The sequence below is a fragment of the Orycteropus afer genome, unplaced genomic scaffold (genome assembly GCF_000298275.1).
Source record: "Orycteropus afer afer isolate SDZICR_OR568_19922 unplaced genomic scaffold, OryAfe1.0 scaffold00168, whole genome shotgun sequence".
NCBI classification, from domain to species: domain Eukaryota; kingdom Metazoa; phylum Chordata; class Mammalia; order Tubulidentata; family Orycteropodidae; genus Orycteropus; species Orycteropus afer.
Window position 1 is genome coordinate 3,825,363 of NW_006921755.1, and position 21,628 is coordinate 3,846,990.

The following is a 21,628-nucleotide window of genomic DNA, read 5'->3' on the forward strand; positions in this document are numbered from 1 at the left end:
ATTCTTCAAGTTGTGTAACCATTCTCACTCTCCTTTTCAAAATATTCTTCCCCCATTAACAAAAACTCTTTGTCTCCCCAAACTTCCTGTCTCACCTTTAGAGTTACTACTGTCAATTTGATCCCATACAGATAGTTCTTTGAAAGAGCACAGTGCTCAAGGCAGACATTCTTTACTAATTAAAATAAGCTAATTGGTTTGGTTTAAAGAAGACTTCAGGGGTTATTTTTGGTTTAAGGTTTAAAGATGATCTCAGGAAAATAGTTTCAGGGGTTCATCCAGCCTCTATAGCTTCAGAAAGTCTGGATTCTATGAGAATTAGAAATTCTATTTTGTATTTGTTCCTCCTTTTGATCAGGATTCTTCTATAGAATCTTTGATCAGAAAGTTCAGTAATGGTAGCCAGGGACCATCCAGTTCTGGTCTGATGGCAAAGGAAGCAGCTGTTCATGGAAGCAAGCAGACACATTTCTTTTCCTCCTCTGATTCCTTAACTCTACTTCTTCCTGTGCTGTTCCAGGTGAACAGCCCTTTCATGACAAAATTATCTTTTGTTTGTAAGATTTTGTTGATGCAATGTTTTATGCTAATGGAATGCATGCTGAATCAAGGTATTTTAAAATTTTTTGTTAGTTATTATGGATTTTGATAAATATTATGTGTAATACCTATGTCCCCATGGACTAGGGCAGTAGGTTAGGTGAGATGAGGCATGGAAAAAATTGTTGTATCTTGTTGTTGTTGTTATGTGCTTTCGAGTCATCTCCAAGTCATAGCGACCCCTCCTTGGGTTTCCGAGGCAGTATCTCTATGGAAGTAGATTGCCCAGTCTTCCTTCCGAGGAGTGGCTGGTAAGTTTGAACCGCCTGCCTTCAGGTTAGCAGTCAGATGCCTTAGGTACAACTTTATTTTCTTGTGTGAAACTTTTGAAAACATGGGTTAACACATAAAAATACCCTTTATTGGCTGCACATAGTTGTTGTTCGAGTCTACTTGGTCTTAGTGCTGCATCCTCTGCATTGCCTTCTAGACTCCTTGACAGATAAATACTTTCCAACCTGTCGGAACCTACATCATTTGGCACTCTGCTAACTCCTGGCTTGTTCTTCATAAAGACAAAGGAGGGTCTTCCTCTGCCTTTGATTTCCTGGCCCACAGTGAGCTGCCTAATGAGAGAAAGTCTCAAAAATTGTTGGTCACATCTGCACCTGTTGTTTAAGTTCCACATTGTAAAACTGTTTACAGTGCCAGGGTCAATAAGGAAATACAGCAATCTTTGCCACCATTTGAGAGAAGCGCCTTCGATTGCACACCTTTCACCCCTCTGTTCAGAGCAGTCCAGTCTCCCATAATTGCGTAGTATTCTGCGATTGCTCTTGGGCAGAAGATTACTGAGGAGGAACCATGCTTGTTTTTTTCTTTCGACACTAGTGATGTCGTTTGGGTGGAATGTTGACAAAACTGTCACAGATTTCTTGTCCTGCCACTTTACTGCTGACACACATCCTTTCATATGAAACAGAAATTCTCCCTGCTGTAATTTTTTTTTTTCTTCATCATTTCTAGTAGCCCCTTTCTGTTAGCGCACACTGTGCCTACAGCATACAATCCTCTTTCATTCAAGCTTTTCATCATGCAATAGGAGAAGAAAAAATTGTGGAAGGCAAAGTCTATGAGGATGGTTGCATGAATGACATAGCCTAAGTGCCACACCCTGACCAAAGGAGAGAGGTGAGTTATAGTTTATGCTATTTTTTTCTGGAATAGATATCAAACTGACTTACAAAGCCAGTTTTTGAGTCAGCCAAGCACCAAACTTTGTGCTTGTGCTCGACAGGTTTCATTGGTATGTATTGTTATATTGATGGAAGCCAGACAGGGCAATCTACTTCTGTAAAGATTTACTGCCTCGGAAACCCAACAGGGTCGCTATGAGTCAGAACTGACTCCATGGCAGTGGGTTTTGTTTTGTTATATTGACGCACGACCCTTGAATAACACTGCTTTCATCAACTGCCATGACACTTGAGGCCTCATACACTTCTTTCAGGTGATTATTGAAGGCATTGATAATTGGACTCGATTTGTGAAGCTAGTCCAGTCAGGCTGTTGAATAAGGGTTCCCATTTCCCCAGATCCTCACCAACATTTGTTATTTTCCATTTTTGTTTTTTTAATCATAACTATCCTGTTGTTGTTGTTGTTGTTGTTATTTGCCATCGAGTCGGCCCCGACTCATAGCTACCCCTCCTTGGGTTTCCAAGGCAGTATCACTACGGAAGTAGGAATGCCCAACCTTCCTTCCAAGGAGTGGCTGGTGGGTTTGAACCGCCAGCCTTCTGGTTAGCAGTCAAGTGTCTTAGGCACTATGCTACCAGAGCTCCTACAACTATCCTAGTAGAAGTGAAATGTTATCTCATTGTGGTTTTGATTTTCATCTCTCTGATGGCTAAATACCTTAAGCATCTTTTCTTTTTCTTTTTTTTAATTTTAAAAAAGATACTGTGTTTTAGGTGCTTTTCATTTTTTAAAAAATTAATTATTTTAACTTTTTATTGTGATTTGGGTGAAAGTTCACAGAGCGAATTGATTTTTCATTCAACAATTCATGCACATTTTGTGTCATGACATTGATTGCAATCCCCACCATGTAACACACTCTTCCCACTTGCTGTGTTTACCATTTCCATTCATCCTTCTTTCCTATCCTTTCCTGCCTTGTGAGCTTTATGCCTGGGCAAATGATGCCCTTTTGATTAGTGTGGTTGATTGTTTCAACTGGTGTATACCTCCTTGGTGTTATTGTTCACCTTAAAGTCCTGTCTATTGTTGGGCTGAGAGTTGAGGCTAGGGTTCACATGGTCTAATAGTCCTTTGGACCAATTATTATTATTTTTTGCATCTTTGATTTTCTCCATTCTTCTTTGCTCTGGTGGGGAGAGACCAATAGTTTCACCTTAGATAGCTGCTCACAAGCTTTTAAGACAACAGTCGTTACTTCCAAAGTAGGATGTAGAACATTGTCTTTGTGGGCTATTTTATGCCAAATGACCTTTATGTCCCCAGGACTATTGTCCTGAGCTCTCAGGTCCAGCAACTCATTCCCTCAGGTGTTTAGTTATGGCTAAGAAATTTCCATAACTTTGCCCCTTCATAGTGCCTAAGGCATTTGACTGCTAACCAGAAGGCTGGTGGTTCAAACCCACCAGTCACTCCTTGGAAGGAAGATGGGGCCATCTACTCCCGTAGTGATACCACCTCAGAAACCCAAGGAAGGGTCACTATGAGTTGGATCCGACTCGATGGCAGTGTGTTGTGTTCGTTACATTGTATTTTCTGCTTTATTCATGGATTTATTTGTAACACATATAAATACATGTGTGGAAATATCCTCTGTCAAACCTATATACAGTTGTAGGTATAGTCCCATTTGCCTTCCCACACCTGTACATCTTTGTGTGTATATCCACTTGTAGATTATTGTTATTACTGTCAGTGCAGGACTGCTTGTGTGATAGTATTTATCTTTGTTGTCTTTTACTCTTCTACTTCTCCCAGTGTCTTCCTTTGCTTTGATCATTTTGTGCTGATCTTCTCCTTATTGTATATTTCCTTTCCCTTTACCTAAGTTAATATATTTCTACCCTGTAGTTAGTGTTTTACTCTCTCTTCGCCTTCCATCCTTGGTAATCTTCAAAGAATGTTTCTTTCTGTGTGTAAACCTTTAATTGACTTTTTATAGTATGCTGTTGTGTGTATGTACCATAGTTTGTTTATCCATTCATCCATGGTAGTTACTAAAGTTGTTTCCATCTTTTGGTGTCATGGCTTTTATTTCTGTAGGATATATACCTCATATTGGGATTGCTGGATCATCTGGATCATATGGTATTTCTATTTCCAACTTTTTAAGGAAGCACCATCCTGTTTTCCACGGTGATCGCACCATTTTACAGTTCCATCACAGTGTATGAGGGTTCCAGTCTCTCCATACCTTTGCCAGCATCTGTTGTTTTCTGTTTTTTTTTTTAGCTTTGGTATTAATGCTGAGGTGAGATGATATCTCATTGTTATTTTGATTTGCACTTCTCTAATGGCTAATGATCGTGAGCATTGCTTTATGTATTTGTTGGCTGCCTGAATGTCTTCTTTGGTGAATTGTCTTTCCAGGTTTTTTGCTCATTTTTAATATTAATTTTTTTTGTCATTTAAGTGATGAAGTTTTCTATAATTTTTTTTCTTGTCTGATATGTTATTGCTAAAAACTTTTCCCAGTCTTTTTGGTGAAGTCTTTTGATGTGCATAAATGTTTAAAATTTAGGAGATCCCAGTAGTCTGGTTTGTCTTCTGCTGTTTGTACATTTTTATTTATGTTTAATAGGGTATTTATGCCATGTATTTCACATACGCATATGAAAGTTGAACAATGAATAAGGAAGACTGTAGAAGAATTGATGCATTTGAATTGTGGTATTGGTGAAGAATATTGATATACCATGGACTGCCAGAAGAACAAACAAAACTGTCTTGGAAGAAGTGAAGCCAAAATGCTCCTTAGAAGCAAGAATGGCCAGACTTAGTCTTTTGTCCTTGGTCATGTTGTCAGGAGGGACTAGGCCCTGGAGAAGGATATTATGCTCAGTAAAGTGGAGGGTCAGTGAAAAAGGGAAGACCCTTATGGACACTGATTGATATAGTGGCTGCAATGATAGGCTCAAGCATGGCAATGATTGTGAGGATGGTGCAGGACCAGGCAGTATTTTGTTCTGTTGTTCATAGGGTTGCTATGAGTTGAAACTGAGTTGATGGCATCTAACAACAACAACAAGAACAATAAGTTTGTCTCTAATTTTCCTTTGGTGCTCTTTATAGCTTAATGTTTTCAATTAGGTCTTTTATCCATCCTCAGTTAGTTTTCGTATGTGATAAGAGGTAGGGATCCTGTTTCATTTTTCTCCAAATAGATTCTGAGTTTTGCCAGCACCATTTGTTAAAATAGACTATCTCCTCCCTATATAATGAGTTTCAACCCTTGGTTGAAGATCCACTGTTTCCAGGTGGATGGGTATACTTCTGGGTTTTCAATTCTGTTACATTGGTCTATGTGTCTGTCATTGTACCAATACCAGGTCTTTTGACTACTATGGCTGTATAGTAGGTTTGGAGATTGGAGAGTGTGAGGCCTCTTACTATGTTCTTCATCTTCAGTGGTGCTTTGCTAATCTTGATTCTCTTTGGGATTGGGATTGTAGACACTTTGGGTAGTATTGAATTTTCAAAATGTTAAGTCTTCCAGTCCATGGACATCATATATTCTTCCATTTATGTAGGTCTCTTATAGTAGTGTTTTGTAGTTTTCTTTGTATAAGTCTTTTGTATCTCTGGTTAGATTTGTTTGTAAGTACTTTGTGCTTTGGGTGGCTATAGTGAATGTTATTGTTTTCCTGATTTTCCTTTCAAAGTTCTCTTTGCTAGTGTAGAGGACTCTGAGTTTTGTATGCTTATCTCCTACCTTACCACTTTGCTGAATTCTACTAGTTCCAGTAGTTTTCTTCTTGTGTCTCTGGAATTTTCTACGTATAGGATCATTGTTGTTGTTGTTTTGCCGTTGAGTCGGCCCCGACTCATAGCGACCCCTCCTTGGGTTTCCGAGGCAGAATCACTACGGAAGTAGGATTGCCCAACCTTCCTTCCGAGGAGTGGCTGGTGGGTTTGAACCGCCAGCCTTCTGGTTAGCAGTCAAGTGCTTCAGCCACTATGCTACCAGAGCTCCCATATCATCTGCAAATAGAGATAGTTTTCCTTCTGCTTCCCATTTTGAGTGCCTTTTATTTCCCTTCCTGAGCTCTGATGGCATAGTGGTTAAAGTATTGGGCTGCTAACCAGAAGGTAGGTTGGTCTACCCTAGAGACACTCTGTGGAAGATAGATGAGGCAGTCTGCTTCCATAAAGATTTATAGCCTTGGAAACCCTATGAGGCAGTTCTACTCTATCTTATAGGGTCACAGAATTCACTTGATAGCAGTAGGTTTGGTTATTGGTTTTTGCCTTCTTGCTGTGGCTAAGACTTCCAATACAGTATTGAATGTTGTGTTGGTAGGTGCCATCAAGTTGGTTCTGACTCATAGTGACCTGTATACAGCAGAATGAAACATTACCCAGTCCTGTGCCATTGTAAGAATCATTGCTATGCTTGAGCCCATTGTTGCAGCCACTGTGTCAATCTATGTCATTAAGGGTCTTCCTCTTTTTCACTGACCCTCTACTTTATCAACATTATATCATTCTTCAGGGTCTAGTCCCTTCTGATAACATGTTCAAAGTTTGGGAGACAATGTCTCACCATTCTCACTTCTAAGGAATATTCTCGCTGTACTTCCTCCAAGACAATTTTGTTCATTCTTCTGGCAGTTCATGGTATACTCAAAATTCTTCACTAATACTATAATTTAAAGGCATCAATTCTTCCTCAGTCTTCTTTATTCATTGTTTAGCTTTTGCATGCATTTGAGGTGATTGCAAAGAACATGGCTTGGATCAGGCGCATCTTAGTCCTCAAAGTGATATTGTTCTTTGCAGCATTTTCCCACTGCAATATGTTTGATTATTTGACTGCTGTTTCTGTGGGTGTTGATTGTGGATCCAAGTAAAATGAAATCCTTGACAGTTTCATATTTTCTCTGTTTATCATGATGTTGCTTATTGAATCAGAGTGATGATAAAGGGCATCCTTGTCTGATTGCTATTTGCAAGGGGGATGTTTTCTGTCTCTCTCCATTGAGAATAATTCTAGCCATTAGTTATGTGTATATGCCCTTAATTATGCTGAGGAATTTACCTGCTATTCCAGTTTACTGAGTGTTTTTAAAATCAAGAATGGACATTGGATTTTGTCAAGTGACTTTCATGTATTGATTGATATGATCAAGTCATTCTTTTCCTTTGTTTTATTTATGTGGTGGATTATGTTGATTGTTTTTCTGATGTTGAACCATTCTTGCATACCTGGTATGAATCCTGCTTGGTTATGAGGCATTATTTTTTGGATATGTTTTTGGAATCTATTGGGTAGGATTTTGTTGAGAATTTTTGCATTTATGTTTATGAGGGATATCAATCTATGATTTTCTTTTTTAGTGATATCTTTGTCTGATTTTGTTATCAGGGTTATGCTTGACTTATAGAATGAGTTGAAATATTCCATTCTTTTCTGTGTTCTGGAATCATTTGTGCAAAATCGGTGTTACCTCTTCCCTGAATGTTCGATAGAGTTCACCAATGAAGCTGTTTAGGCCAAAACTTTGTTGTTGTTGGGAGGTTTTTTTATTTTTTGAGTGACCTGTTCAGTTTCTTCTTTTGTGATGCTCCTGTTCAAATTTTGTATTTCGGATAGTGTTAGTTTGAGCAGGTAGTGTGTTTCTAGAAATTTGTCTATTACTTCTCTGTTTTCAAGTGTTGTTGGAGTACAGTTGTTTGTAATCTTCTGTTATTATCCTTATAATTTCAATTGGTTTCATTGTGACATCACCTATTTCATTTCTTATTTATGTTCTTTGTACCTTCTCCTAACTTTTCTTTGTTAAATTTGCCAGTGGTTTGTCTATTTTATTAATTCTTGCAAAGAACTTATTTCTAGTCTGGTTGATTCTTTCTATTATTTTTCTATTTTACTTATTTCTACTCAAATCTTTATTGTTTCCTTTCTCTTGGTGACTGTAGGCTTTTTTTTTTTTTTTTCCTGATATTCTGTTTCTAATTGTTGGAGATGTTGGGTTAAGCATTGTTTAATTCTTCTTTTTTGGGTGTATGCATTCATTGCTATAAATTGTTCTCTGAGCACTGTTTTTTCTGTATACCAAAGATTTTGGTATGTTCTGTTTTCATTTTCATTTGACTCAAGGAATATTAGTCCATTTTTTATTTCTTCTATTACCCAGTACTTTTTAAGCAATGTGTTATTCAGTTTCCATGTATTGGATATTTTTTCTTTGATCTTCCTGTTGATTTCTAATTTTATACCGTTGTGATCTGAGAAGATGCTTTGTTTTATCTTGATGTTTTTGAATTGATTGCGACTTGCTTTGTGGCCTAACACATGGTGTATCCTGGGGAACGTTCCGTGTACAAATGGAAAAGAATATATGTTGTGCTGTTGTGGGGTAGAGTGTTCTTTAGATGTCTACGAGGTCAAGTTGGTTGATTGTGTTATTTAGATCCTCTGTATCTTTGTTGAGTTTCTTTCTAGTTTTTCTTTCATCAAAAGAACATCTCCTACTATTTTTATGGAGTTTTCTATATATCTTGTTAAAGTTTGATTTATGCACTTTGGGCCTCTTTCACTGGGTAAGTTGATATTTATTATGGTTATGTTCTTTCATTGGATTGATCCTTTAATCATATATAATGTCCTTCTTTGTCTCTTTTGCTGGTTTTGGCCTTATAGATTATTTATATCAGAAATTAATACTGCCTCTGCTGTTTTGGTTGCCATTTGCTTGATATATGCTTTTTTATCTTTTGATTTTAATTTATTTTTGTCTTTGTGTCTAAGATATGTCTCTTATAGAGAGCATATTGATGGATGGATCACGTTTTCTTACCCATTCTGGTACTCTCTGTCTGTGGATTGATGAATTTAATCCATTTACATTCAGTGTAATTATTGATAATTATGAATTTGCTGGGTTTTTTTTTTTTTTCTTCCTTTGTGTGTTGATAGTTTCTTTGTTTAATGTATTTTTCTGTTCTGAGTTCATTTTGTTTATGGCTTTTCTTCTTATTTCCATCATTGCTATTGTTTTAGTGTTTTCTGGGACTTTATGATTTTCTCCTTTTTCATTTTGGTAAGAATGTTTATTAATTTTCTTTTAGGTTACCTTGTAATTTATTATTATCTTCCCAAGTTTAAAGCCATCTATTTCTATCTTGATATCATCTTGATGTCCTCTCCATTTGGAAGTTCTGGAACTACATCATTTATAACCTGTTTTTGCTTTGTAGTTATCATCATTTAAAACATGACATTTCTGGTCTCCTATTTTTAGTCTAGGAGCTCTGGTAGCATAGTGGCTAAAGCACTTGACTGCTAACCAGAAGGCTGGAGGTTCAAACCCACCAGCCACTCCTTGGAAGGAAGGTTGGGCAATCCTACTTCCGTAGTGATACTGCCTCGGAAACCCAAGGAGGGGTTGCTATGAGTCGGGGCCGACTCGACGGCACATAACAACAACAACAACAACAATTTTTAGTCTTGTAGGTTTATTTTATTTTTGATACTTCTATATCTGGCTTAATTTCCAGGTGATGTTGTCATGTGTCTTACTATCTGATTGTTGTCTGCCATTATTGGTTCTCTGTCCAAAGAACTCCTTTTAACATTTCTTGTAAAGTTGGTCTGGTTTTTAGAATTCCCCTTAATTTGTGTTTATCTGGTAATACCCTAATTGTGCCATCATATTTGAGGGACAATTTTGATGGATATATAAATTCTAGGTTGGCAATATTTTTCTTTCAAGGTTTTATGTATGTTATCCCATTGTCTTCTTGTCTGTATGGTTTCTGCAAAGAAATAAGAGCTTAGTCTTTGTTGTTGTTGTTGTTGTTTGTTTTTTAAGAGCTTAGTCTTATTGCTTTTCCATTGTGGGTAACTTTTTGTTTCTCTGAGTAGCTTTCAAGATTATTTTTCTTTGGTTTCAGAAAGTTTCATTATGATATGTCATGTTGATTTTCTTTTGGGGCCTATCTTATTTGTGGTTGTTGGGCTTCTTAAATGCCTGTCTTCTGTCTTTCATATTAGATAAGTTTTCTTCCAACTAATCTTTGAAAAATTTACTGGTGCTTTTATTTGTCTCTTCCTGTTCTGGAATGCCAATCACATATAAGTTATTCCTCTTCATGATGTTCCACATAGCTCAGGCTTTCTTCATACTTTTTTTTTTTCTGATTGTTCCTCTAACAGATTAGTATTAAGAGATTTGTCTTCAATCTTGCTAATTCTGCCTTTCATTGATTCAATTCTATTCCTTTATCCTTTCAATGCATTATCTATTTCTGAGATTTTAGTATTATTCTTCTGAATTTCTATTTGCTGTCTTTGTATGGTTTCTAATTTTCCTTTTATTTTGTGAATTTGTTCTTGTATTGTTTTCCTGAATTCTTCCAGAGTTATCTGTTTTCCTTGATTTTGTCTATTATTTCCTTGATGTCTTTGTTTTTCTCGATCTCTTTCTTAATCTGCCAAAGGGTCTTAAATATAGGTTTTTTGAATTTCTTATCAAGTATTTCAAATACATTTCTTCCTCCAGCAGATTTTCTGAGCATGTATTTTGGTCACTTGCTTGAACTATCGTGCTATTTTTCATGTGATTTGAAACTGTCTGTTGTCTCTGAGATACTGTTATGTTACTGTATTTATTTATTGATTGCATGTTGTTTGCTTTATGCTGATTTTTTGTTTTGTTTTGTTTTAATATATCCAGGCAATGGGTAGAGCATGCTGCTCTCATTGCTATTTTGACAACATTGGGGTGCTCACAGCTGTGGATTTGGTAGTGAGTTGGAGTATGGGCACAAGTCTCTGATTGCTGGTAATGTACAGTAGCTGAGGTTAGGCTGGGTAGGTGTTGGTCACCATCTGTCATTGATCCAGTGATGCTGGGATGGGTGGTTGCACTTGCCCAGTGGGTGGGCCAGCAGATTTGGTGGATATAGCTGGGTAGAGTTACTGGCTTCCATCTAATGGGGAAAAAAGAAAAGAAAAGAAAAGAAAAGAAATAGGGTGGAGAGAGGAAGAAAAAAAAAAAGAAAAGAAAAAACAACATTGAGGGAAAGATGGAAGATATGAGAAGAAAGAGTAAAATAAAAAGAAAGAAGAAAAGAGAGAAAAAAAGTTGCTTAGTTCCAGTGCAAGCTCCAGCTGCCAAGCACACAGATGTGACAGGTATGACTGGATGGATTTATTGGTTCCCATATGATGGGAGTTGGCAAATAACAAGGCTCCAGAAATTGACAGAATACCCAATGAGATGTTTCAACAAACGGATGCCACACTGGAGGTACTCACTTGTCTTTGCCAAGAAATTTGGAAGACAGCTACCTGCCAACTGAATGGAAGAGATCCATATTTGTACCCATGCCAAAGAAAGGTGATCCCACAGAATGTGGAAATTATCAAACAATATCATTAATATCACAGCAAGTAAAATCTTGCTGAAGATAATTCAGAAATGGTTGCAGCAGTATATTGACAGAGAACTTCAAGAAATGCAAACTGGATCAGAAAAGGACATGGGACAAAGGATATCATTGCTGATGTCAGGTAGATCTTGGCTGAAAGCAAAGACTACCAGAAAAATGTTTACTTGTGTTTTATTGACTATGCAAAAACATTCGATTGTGTAGATCATAACAAATTATGGATAACATTGAGAAGAATGGGAATTCCAGAACACTTAATTGTGCTCATGAGGAACCTATACATAGACCAGGAGGCTGTCATTTGGACAGAACAAGGGGACACTTCATGGTTTAAAATGAAGAAGGGAATGTGTCAGAGTTGTATCCTTTCACCATACTTATTCAATCTGTATGCTGAGCAAATTATCTGAGAAGCTGGACTTTATGAAAAATAGCATGGCATCAGGATTGGAGGAAGACTCATTAACAACCTGTGATATGCAGGTGACCCAACTTTGCTTGCTGAAAGTGAGGATGACTTGAAGCACTTACTGATGAAGATTAAAAACTACAGTCTGCAGTATGGATTACATCTCAATATAAAAAAAACAAAAATCCTCACAACTGGACCAATTAGCAGCATCATGATAAATGGAGAAAAGATTGAAGTTGTCAAAGATTTCATATTACTTGGTTCCATAGTTAACACCAATGGAAGCAGCAGTCAAGACATCAGATGATGTATTGCACTGGGCAAATCAGCTGCAAAAGCCTGTTTAAAGTGCTGAAGAGCAAAGATATCTCTTTGAAGACTAAGATGTGCCTAACCCAAGCCATGGTATTTTCAGTTGCCTCGTATGCATGTGAAAGCTGGACAATGAGTAAAGAAGACCTAAGACAAGGTGATGCTTTTGAGTTGTGGTGTTGGTGAGGAATGCTGAAAGTACCATGGACTGCCAGAAGAGCCAACAAATATATCCTGGACGAAGTGCAGCCAGAATGCTCCTTGGAAGCTAGAATGGCCAGACTTTGTCTCACCTACTTTGGTCATGTTGTGAGAAGGGACCATTCCTTGGAGAAGGATACTGCATGGTTTAAAATCAAGAATCATGCTTGGTAACATGGAAGGTCAATGAAAAAGGGGAAGGCCCTCAATGAGATGGGTTGACACAGTGACTGCAATGATGGGCTCAGATGTAGCAAGGATTGTGAGGCTGGTGCAGGACCAGACAGTGTTTCATTTTGTTGTACATAGGGTCACCATGAGTTGGAGCCAACTCGATGGCACCTAACAACAACATCATATTATGGGGAGAAAAGAAAGAAAATATAGTGGGGGAAGAGGAAGATAAAGAAATAAAGAGAAGTAACAGGGAAGAAATAAGATGAAAGAAAAAGAAGAAAGAAAGGAAAAAACAAAAAAGTGACATGGCACCAGTGCAACCTCCAGCCACAGATGTATGAGGCTGTGGGCTTGCTGTATCTAATCCATCAGCATGTGCCTCAGATTGCCAGGGGAGTGGAGCAGCGGGTGGGGTGATTGTGGGAGGAGATGGGGAGGTGGGCTGTGTGGAACACCACATGGAGCTGGGGCAATGGCAGGGCTTGTCCAGCTGCTGGGTTAGTGGGTGTGGGGGGAGACTTTGCCTCTGTTAACCAGGAGGTTGTTTAGGGTAAAGAGTTAATCACATTTCTTTGGTTGCCATATCCTAGTGTGGGTGCTGGTGTAGTCCTGGGCAAGTGGAGATGGTTATCTGGTTCTTGCTGATTTGAAAGCTGCAATAAAATTAAATGGCTGCCCTATGCCAGACCAGTTGGTTGTTCACTGTTTTCATTCAGTTTCTTCTTCTAATCAGTATTTTATCTACTTCTTTATCCTCTCCTTGAACTCAGTGTTACAGGATTGTCATCTGCATCTACTTAATTTGGTTCCTCGGGTCTTTGTTGTAGAGGGTCTGAGTAGTATATCTGCCTAGTCTGACATCTTGGATCCTCCTTTGTTGACCATCTTTTCATGTGCTTGTTGACCATCTGAAGATCCTCTTTTGTTTGTGAGCTGTCTATTCAAGTCTTCTGCCCATTTTTTGATTGGGTTATTTGTCTTTTTTTTCCCCCCTTCAGTTTTGCTAAGTATATTTGATAATTTTATTTTTCTGCTAATTGCTAGTTTTTTAGCAGTATAGTATCTATCAACCAAGCCATTTCTCCACCATCCGTAGTGAGAAAACTGATTCTTCATAAAATGGAACATCTTTATGAGGCTTATGTCGAAAGCCTCCTGTTAAAAAATTAAAAATAGCAGTGTTTTATCATGTATTTTTGCTGTGTAGACTACAGGGAACATACTTGGCTTACCTAGTTGCATATAGGGTTCTCCACATATGCTTACTGTGTCTGAATTCAATATGCCTGGAATGATGGAAGTAGATTGGGTGTGAATTTTATATCCTTGTCCATCAAGTGCAGGCCAATTGTAAAAATCTGATGTAGCCTATTTCTAAATATACATATGTCATATCAATAATAACTTTATTAGATAGTCACCTACCATATTCATTAAGGCAGGCTGAGCTATGATACTTCCAAAGTTCCTCTTTTCTCCTTCCTTTTGGTCTGCGTGATCTTAGATGCCTGTTCTCTCTCATACTCCTTTTCTTATTTCAGCCTCATAAATACGTCATACCTATCTATTTTTCTCTCTGATTTTCTCAAGACCCTTCCCTTTGGTAGCTAATCTGATCCATTAACTCATGATATTAGTAATGCCAGTAGCCATTATTAATTATGAGCTTACTGTGCATTAGCCACTGTGCAAATTGCTTTTCAAACTTGAGTGTGATGAAGAGTATCATTAATTCCATTTTATAGATGAGGAATCTGCAACTCAGGATCACATGACTAGTTCAAGGTTGTTGTTGTTATGTGCCGTTGAGTCAAACCCGACTCATAGCGACCCCTCCTTGGGTTTCCGAGGCAGTATCACTACGGAAGTAGGATTGCCCAACCATCCTTCCGAGGAGTGGCTGGTGGGTTTGAACTGCCAGCCGTCTGGTTAGCAGGCAAGTGTCTTAGCCACTATGCTACCAGAGCTCCTGGAATTTAAAACCAGGCTCTTTCCTCTGATGCTATAATGTTTCCATTGCTGTTGGATGCTGTTGAGTTGATCCTGACTCACAGTGACCCCATGTTACAGAGTAGACGTGCCTCATAGGGTTTTCTTGGCTGTGTTCTTTACAGAAGCAGATGGTCAGATCTTTCTCTCCTGGAGCTGCTAGGTAGATTCAAAACTGCCGACCTTTGTTTAGCAGGGAGTGCTTAATCGTTTGCACCACCATGACTCCTATTGTTTCCGTGATGCCACAGAAATTAGCACTATACAGAGTGGTTACCAGAACAGTTATGTTCTGGTATCTTCCTGCTTTTTATTTCCCTCCCTACCTATCCTCATCTTTCTTTTGGTTCTTAGGAAAGAGTAAAGCTTTTGATGTGTTTTATCAGCAGATGTATATTCTGAGACATTTTGGGACAGTTTTGTAACTTGCTGTTTATGGGAATACAAATGAAAATATGCTGTCTCAGATAAAATGAGCATATAATTTTCAAATTTATTCTTAGGTCTTGCTGTTCATTGCTACTTTTAAATTTAGATTATTTTCAGATTGGGAGGGAGAAAATTGGAACTGATGAAATAGAAAAAAATGAGATCTTTGTCCCATGACCAAAAATCCTTTAAATATTTTAGAGAACAAGAGGTTTGGTGGCACAATGGTTAATTGCTTGGCTGCTAACCCAAAGGTCAGTGGTTCGAACCTACCAGCTGCTCCGTAGGAGAAAAGAGCTGGCAGTCTGCTTTCATAAAGGTTACAGCCTAGGAAACCCTATGGAATAGTTCTGATCTGTCCTGTAGGGTCATTGTGAGTTAGAAGCAACTCGATGTCACAAAACAACAACATCCTAGTGAACCAACAGAACAAATACATCTTGAAGTTCTCGTAAGGTGAATATCAAGTGTTTTTCTCTTATTTTTGGTTTCATGCAGGGGCAAGAGCCTGAGCAACTCAGGGTAGAGCTGGAAGCACCAATTATCTGATATTTGCCAGCAATCTGTAGCCTAATGTTTGTAGATATCTTGGAGTTGGATAAATCGTGGGCCACCATCCATCTTTATTGGGTATTTCATGGTTTCGAATTGGCAGCCTCTCTGTATGTTTCCAGGCTTCCCTTAATGATGATGCGCTTCTATTTCATCATTTTGGGGTTGGAATATCAGGATGTTAAGGTTTTGTGTGTGTGGACACAATCTCCAGGGATGTTTGGACAACTTCATCAGGAACTCAGAATCAGAGTCTCTGTGAGAATATACAATCAGAGGGATTGTGTTTTGTCATTCAGGGTAAGGTACTCAGAAAGATTGACTGTCTGGGGACCTAGTATAAGACTGTTGATGCAATTTGAAATTGTAGCATATGTATTTGCTTTTTTTTAGGAAAACTCAACACAGTTCTTTAAAGACATCTGATCTGTGTGGCCTTTCTGATATTGCCTGAATATGGTGGTCTTACATTTGGCAGTGAACTCATTGTTCTTTCTGCAGGCCAAGTGATTCCAAGTTCTCTGTGTATAAAGCAAGCCCTGTCTTCATTGGTTTTCCTGAACAGCTCTCCTTCACAACCTTCTTGTTGCACAAAGACCCTTTTATCAGGCAATATTGGACTCTCCTAAAAATCCAAGCACTTTCAGGAAAAGACTTGGAAGTCTGTCTTCTCAGTTTCCATACCCCTCTGCCATCCATGCTGACATTTAGTCTGACATGTCATTATGCTCCCCACCCTGTCCCTCATCCCAGTTTATTAGTGGACTGAACTATTACTGTGTCTATCTCTGTAAAACTATGTCGAGAATCTCTAACATGCCCCTATCTTTTATTATACTTAATGTTACACTTCAATAAGATTTTAAATCTAGGACCAAAACTCTGCTGTTGGGGATGCTACTTTTCCAATGCCGTGCTCAAGTTCAGTGAGATATTTAATCTTTCCTGTGCCGAGGCTTGGGAAGAAAACAAAAACAAAAACAAAAATACCCTTCACAAAACTTTCATTTTCCTAGGAAACATTTTATTTTTAAACCAATGTGGTTTGATAGCTTCTGCTTGAATACGAAAAAATGTTAATGTCTTTGAATAGTCTAATTTAGATTCATAAAACAAAGTTCAAAAGAAGAGGCAATTCACTAAACTGAAGTATTTATATCTATAAGAAATTGATATTGAAAAGCTTATATTTAATTCCAGAATTCGCTGTTGTCATTTACATTTGTTCTTAGGTGGAAGCAGTAATTAGTTCTATTTAACACTCATGTTTCATTGTTGTTATGTGCCATCGAGTTGGTTCTTACTTGGTGACCATATGTACAAAGAACGTAACACTGCTCAATCCTGCACCCATCGTCACGATTGTTGCTGTGTTTGAGACTGTTGTTGTAGCCACTGTTTCAGTCTGTCTCATTGAGGGTTTTCCTCTTTCACTGACCTTCCACTTTACCAAGCATGATGCCCTTCTCCAGGCATTCTCCTGGTAACATGTCCAAAGTACATGGAACAAAGTCTTGTCATCCTCACTTCTAAGGAACATTCTGGTGTTACTTCTTCCAAACCAGATTTGTTTGTTCTTCTGGCAGTCCGTGGTATATTTCACATTCCTCCCCAACATCATAGTTCAAATACCTCAATTCTTTTTTGGACTTCCTTATTCATTGTTCACTTTTGGATGCTTATGAGATGATTGAAAATACCTTGGCTTGAAACAGGCGCACCTTACTCATCAAAGTGACATCATTGCTTTTTAACATTTTAAAGAGGTCTTTTGTAGCAGATTTGCCCAATGCAATACATCATTTGATTTCGTGAGATAAGAAATCAAAGAGTCTTGTGTAGTAGGTTTTAATTTTCTGTCAAATGGCATTTTAACGGCTTATATGCTACATGGTTAGTGGTAAATATATGTTATGGTCTCTGCATAGTCCTGGACATAAGGATTCAGTGTCTCTGTAATATGTATATTGTGATATAATCACTTGTATGTGAAGCAGATTTCCTTTGTACACATTTTTGAGGACACTTCACTCATTATGAATTCTGCTGAAAATAGTTTTCCAGGTAGAGATGCAATTATATAGTGGTCTACATGGAGGAACTAAACAAGAATTTCAATTAATAATGCCCTCTCAGTCCTGAGAGATATTACATTCGCCTGGACTAGGGGTTATCCATCACTGCGTGGCTGTGGCTGTCTCTCCTCCCTCCTTGTTTGTGTTCTGTGGATGTGTTCATCACTATGCCCTGGGTTGAACTAGCTCTTGGTACAACAGTTTGCATCGAAGTGTTTCCTTCTAAAGTCCATGACACTGTTTCTGAACAGTGCTCATTTTTCAGAAGTATAATATCACAGTTACACATAAGATTTTAAAGCATTAAAGTAATTATGCATTCTGAGAAAATGGAAAATTATCAAAAATGTTTTGCATCTGATTTTTAAGATAGCCAGAATACCCTCAATAACACTGTATTATCAAGAAACTATGTAATTTACCAGTTTGTCTAGCATTATTTTCCAAAACAATATATAAAAACACAAACAATATATTATCATTTTTAATGATAGGTTTGCTAGTGTCTGATTGAAATGACTATATTAATAAAAAGATCTATTTTTGAATTTGGATTTGAGGTTTTTAAAAAATGTGCCAACAGTTATTTAAAATAATGTCTACTTTAAAAAATATCCCCTCTCTGGTTTTGGCATTTGTGTTTCATATTGAAGAATGGAGTCCCTGTAGTATACGTATCCTATAGCCAAGTAACTGCATTTATATTGTTATAAATTTTTGAGGTTGGAATCTCAAGTTTTTAAATTAAATAACTACAGTTAACTGTATTAAGTGTAAGGTTGAATTTGATCAAAAATAAGAAAAGCATTTATGACAACCCCTGTAAATGTTTAAATACTTTAGTTGTGTTTGTGAGCATTAAATTGTATTATAAGAAGCCAACATTGAGTATACTGGTTCCTTTGGGACACATTTGACTTTTGGGAGATAAAAAAATGTTGCATTAATGAAATTCTGCAAGTTTTTGATTTAGTGGACAACGTTTTCAGTATATGTGAAGCAATTTTGAAGTGTGTATGTGTATAATTACTTGTAGAAGCTGTTTAACTTTAATGGGGCATTTCTCGATCACATAATAGGAAAACTAACGGCTTTAATTAAGATTTATGAAGCATAGAGGTAATATATTCTGCTAAATTAGGTAGCCGTTGGTGGGTAGTGTGCTTTTAGAGATGAATTTTTTACGTGTACTTCACTTCCTTGTGTTTTTTTTTTTAGTTTAGAAATGTAACTGATAATATTGAAGCCCCTATATCCATCACTAGAAAAAACTATTTAAAAACACTTTTAATTAATACAAATAATTAATGATACCATTAAACAGTTCTTCGGTTGTTGGTTTTAGGTGATAGCCACATGATCCCATCTTGAGGTGGAGAAAGAAAATCTACCATTTAATTTAAACAACTGGTTAATTTGAAAGCAAGTGCTTAGTAACTGGTTGCAAGACTTAAGTCAACCAATTCATTTAAAATAAATAGTTTAGGCTAAATTTTCTATTCCTTTTCTCCCTATCCCTCTCTTTATTAACTTTAGATACAGATTTGGCTTTTGAGGCCAGACTGTATTATGCTCATTGTGTGCCCTGTAAGGCCAGCTGTCTTGCCTTGTTCTTTAATATATTGGTATGATTATCCATTGATATTCATAGAGTATCAGCTTTGTAGGGGACTCACTTAGAATAAGCTTTGTTATAAAAATCACGGTGTGAAATACACGGTGGGCTGGTTGGAGCAGGAGAGTCTGGGTCTTTCTTGCTTTGTCAGATGGGAGCTCATTTTCAGCCAGTGTTCTGTTAGGGCAGTGGTTCTTAAACTTTAGCCCGTGTCAGAATCACCTGGAGGGTTAGTTAAGCTGCAGAAAGCTGGACCCAACCCCCAGTTCTTGATTCAGTAGGCCTAAGGTGGGGGTCTAAAGATTTGCATTTTAAATGAGGCTAGGTTTAACTCTCTGGTAGTCATTCAACAAACTGTTTTAGCAATAAATGAATGCATGAATGATACATATATGATGTACCTCATGATCATCTATATATACATATAAAACTTATGGATCTGGCAGCATTTTGTTCTTTTGTACATAAGATTGCCATGAGTTAGAGCCAACTTGATGAAAACTACCAACTAAATCTATATATCTATATATGATACACACACATACACGTTCCATTCACACACCATGGAATAGGAATAAAAATGTATTGCCATCTAGTCAATTCTGACTCATAGTGACCCCCATTGGGTTTCTAAGGCTGTAAATTTTTACGGAAGTAGATTGCCTCATCTTCCTCTCATGGAGCAGCTGGTGGGTCTGAACCACTGATCTGGTTAGCAGCCAAATGCTTTACCCACTACACCAGCAGAGCTTCTTGTATTTAGTATATAGATGAAAAAAAACAAAACAAAACAAAATCTTGTTGCCATTAAGCTGATTCTGATTTATAGCGACCCTATAGGATAGAGCGGGAGCTCTGGTAGCATAGTGGCTAAGGCACTTGACTGCTAACCAGAAGGCTGGCGGTTCAACCCCACCAGCCACTCCTTGGAAGGAAGATGGGGCAATCTACTTCCGTAGTGATACTGCCTCGGAAACCCAAGGAGGGGTCGCTAGGAGTCGGGTACGACTCGATGGCACATACCATACATAGGACAGAGCAGAACTGCCCCATAGGGTTTCCAAGGTTATACTTTTTTTTTTTTCAGTTATTCAGAATAGTCCTCTATTATCTTTTTAATTTCCATCCAGTCAGTAGTGTTGAGTCCTCATTCATATTGGTGATCTGTGCCTTCTCTCTCTTTCTTTTTTTTTTTAGATTTTTCTGAGATATGAGTGAAAGTTTACAGAGCAAATCAGTCTTCCATGCAATGCTTCATACACATTTTCTTTCATGTTATCAACTGCAATCCCCACAATTTAATATCACTCATCTTACTTCCTCCCTGTGTTTCTCATTTTCATTCCTCCTTCTCTCCTAACCCTTCCTGCCCTCTGAACTTTGTCCTTGGGCAAATGCTTACCTTTTAATTTCAAATGGTTGGTTGTTCTGAGCGTATACCTCTCTACTGTTATTGTTCATTTTATAGACCTGCCTTTGTTTGGTTGAAAATTGAGCCATGAAGTGAGTTCTGTTTCAGGTCTGAAGGGTGACTAAGGCCCATAGTCTCAGAGATTCCACCAGTCTCTATCTGACTCGTAAGCCCGGTCTTATTTTATGAGTTTGAATTTTGTTCTACTTCTTCCTCCCACTCTATCCAGGACCTTGTAATGTGATCCCTGTCTGAGTGATCAGAAGTGGGAGCAGGGCACCAACTAGTTCTTCCAGTCTCAGGGTCATGGAGGCTGAGGTTCACATTGTCCATTTGTCCTTTGGACTAATTGTTTCCATGTGTCTTTGATTTCCTTCATTCTTGTTTGCTCCAGATGGGGAGAGAGCAATAGTTGCAATAGGTGGCTGCTCAAGTGTTTTTTTTTTTTTTTTTTTAATTGTGATTTGAATGAAAGTTTACAGAGAAAATTCATTTTCTGTAACAGTTCATACACATTCTGTTTCATGACATTGATTGCAATCCCCATGTGTAACTGCCCTCTTCCCACGTCCTCCCTGTGGTTACCTTTTCCCTGTGTCCTTCTTTGCTGTTCATTCCTTCCCTCTGAGCTGTCTCCCTGTGCAAATACTGTCCTTCTGATCTCCCACGGTTGATTGTTCTAAGAAGTGTATCTACCTGGTATAAATGTTCACCTTGTATACCTATCTACAAGCAAACCATGGGGAGTGAGTTCAATTCCAGGCCTGAGGAGTGACTAAGGGCCATAATCTTGGGGGTTTCAACAGTTTCTGTCAGACCAGTAAGCCTGGTCTTTTTTTATGATTTTGAGTTTTGTTCCACATTTTCCTCCCACTCTATCCAGGATCTCTAATTTTGATCCTTTTCCAACTGTTTGGCGTTGGTAGCCAGGCACCATCTAGTTCAACCTCAGTCCAGATGGGCTGAGGTTCAAATGATCCACTAGTTCTTCGCTCACAAGCTTTTAAAACCTCAGTCTCTACTCACTAAAGTAGGATCTGGAATATTTTATTTGTGCACTATGTTGTGCCATTTGTAGGATTAAATCTTTATGGAAGCAGACTACCTACCATATCTTTCTCTGGGAGATTGGCTGATGGGTTCAAACCACTGACTTTCTGGTTAGCAGCTGAACACTTAACCACTGCACCACCAGGGTTACTTGTGTGTGTGTGTATATTGTTGTTATGTTCCGTCGAGTTGGACCTGACTCATAGGGA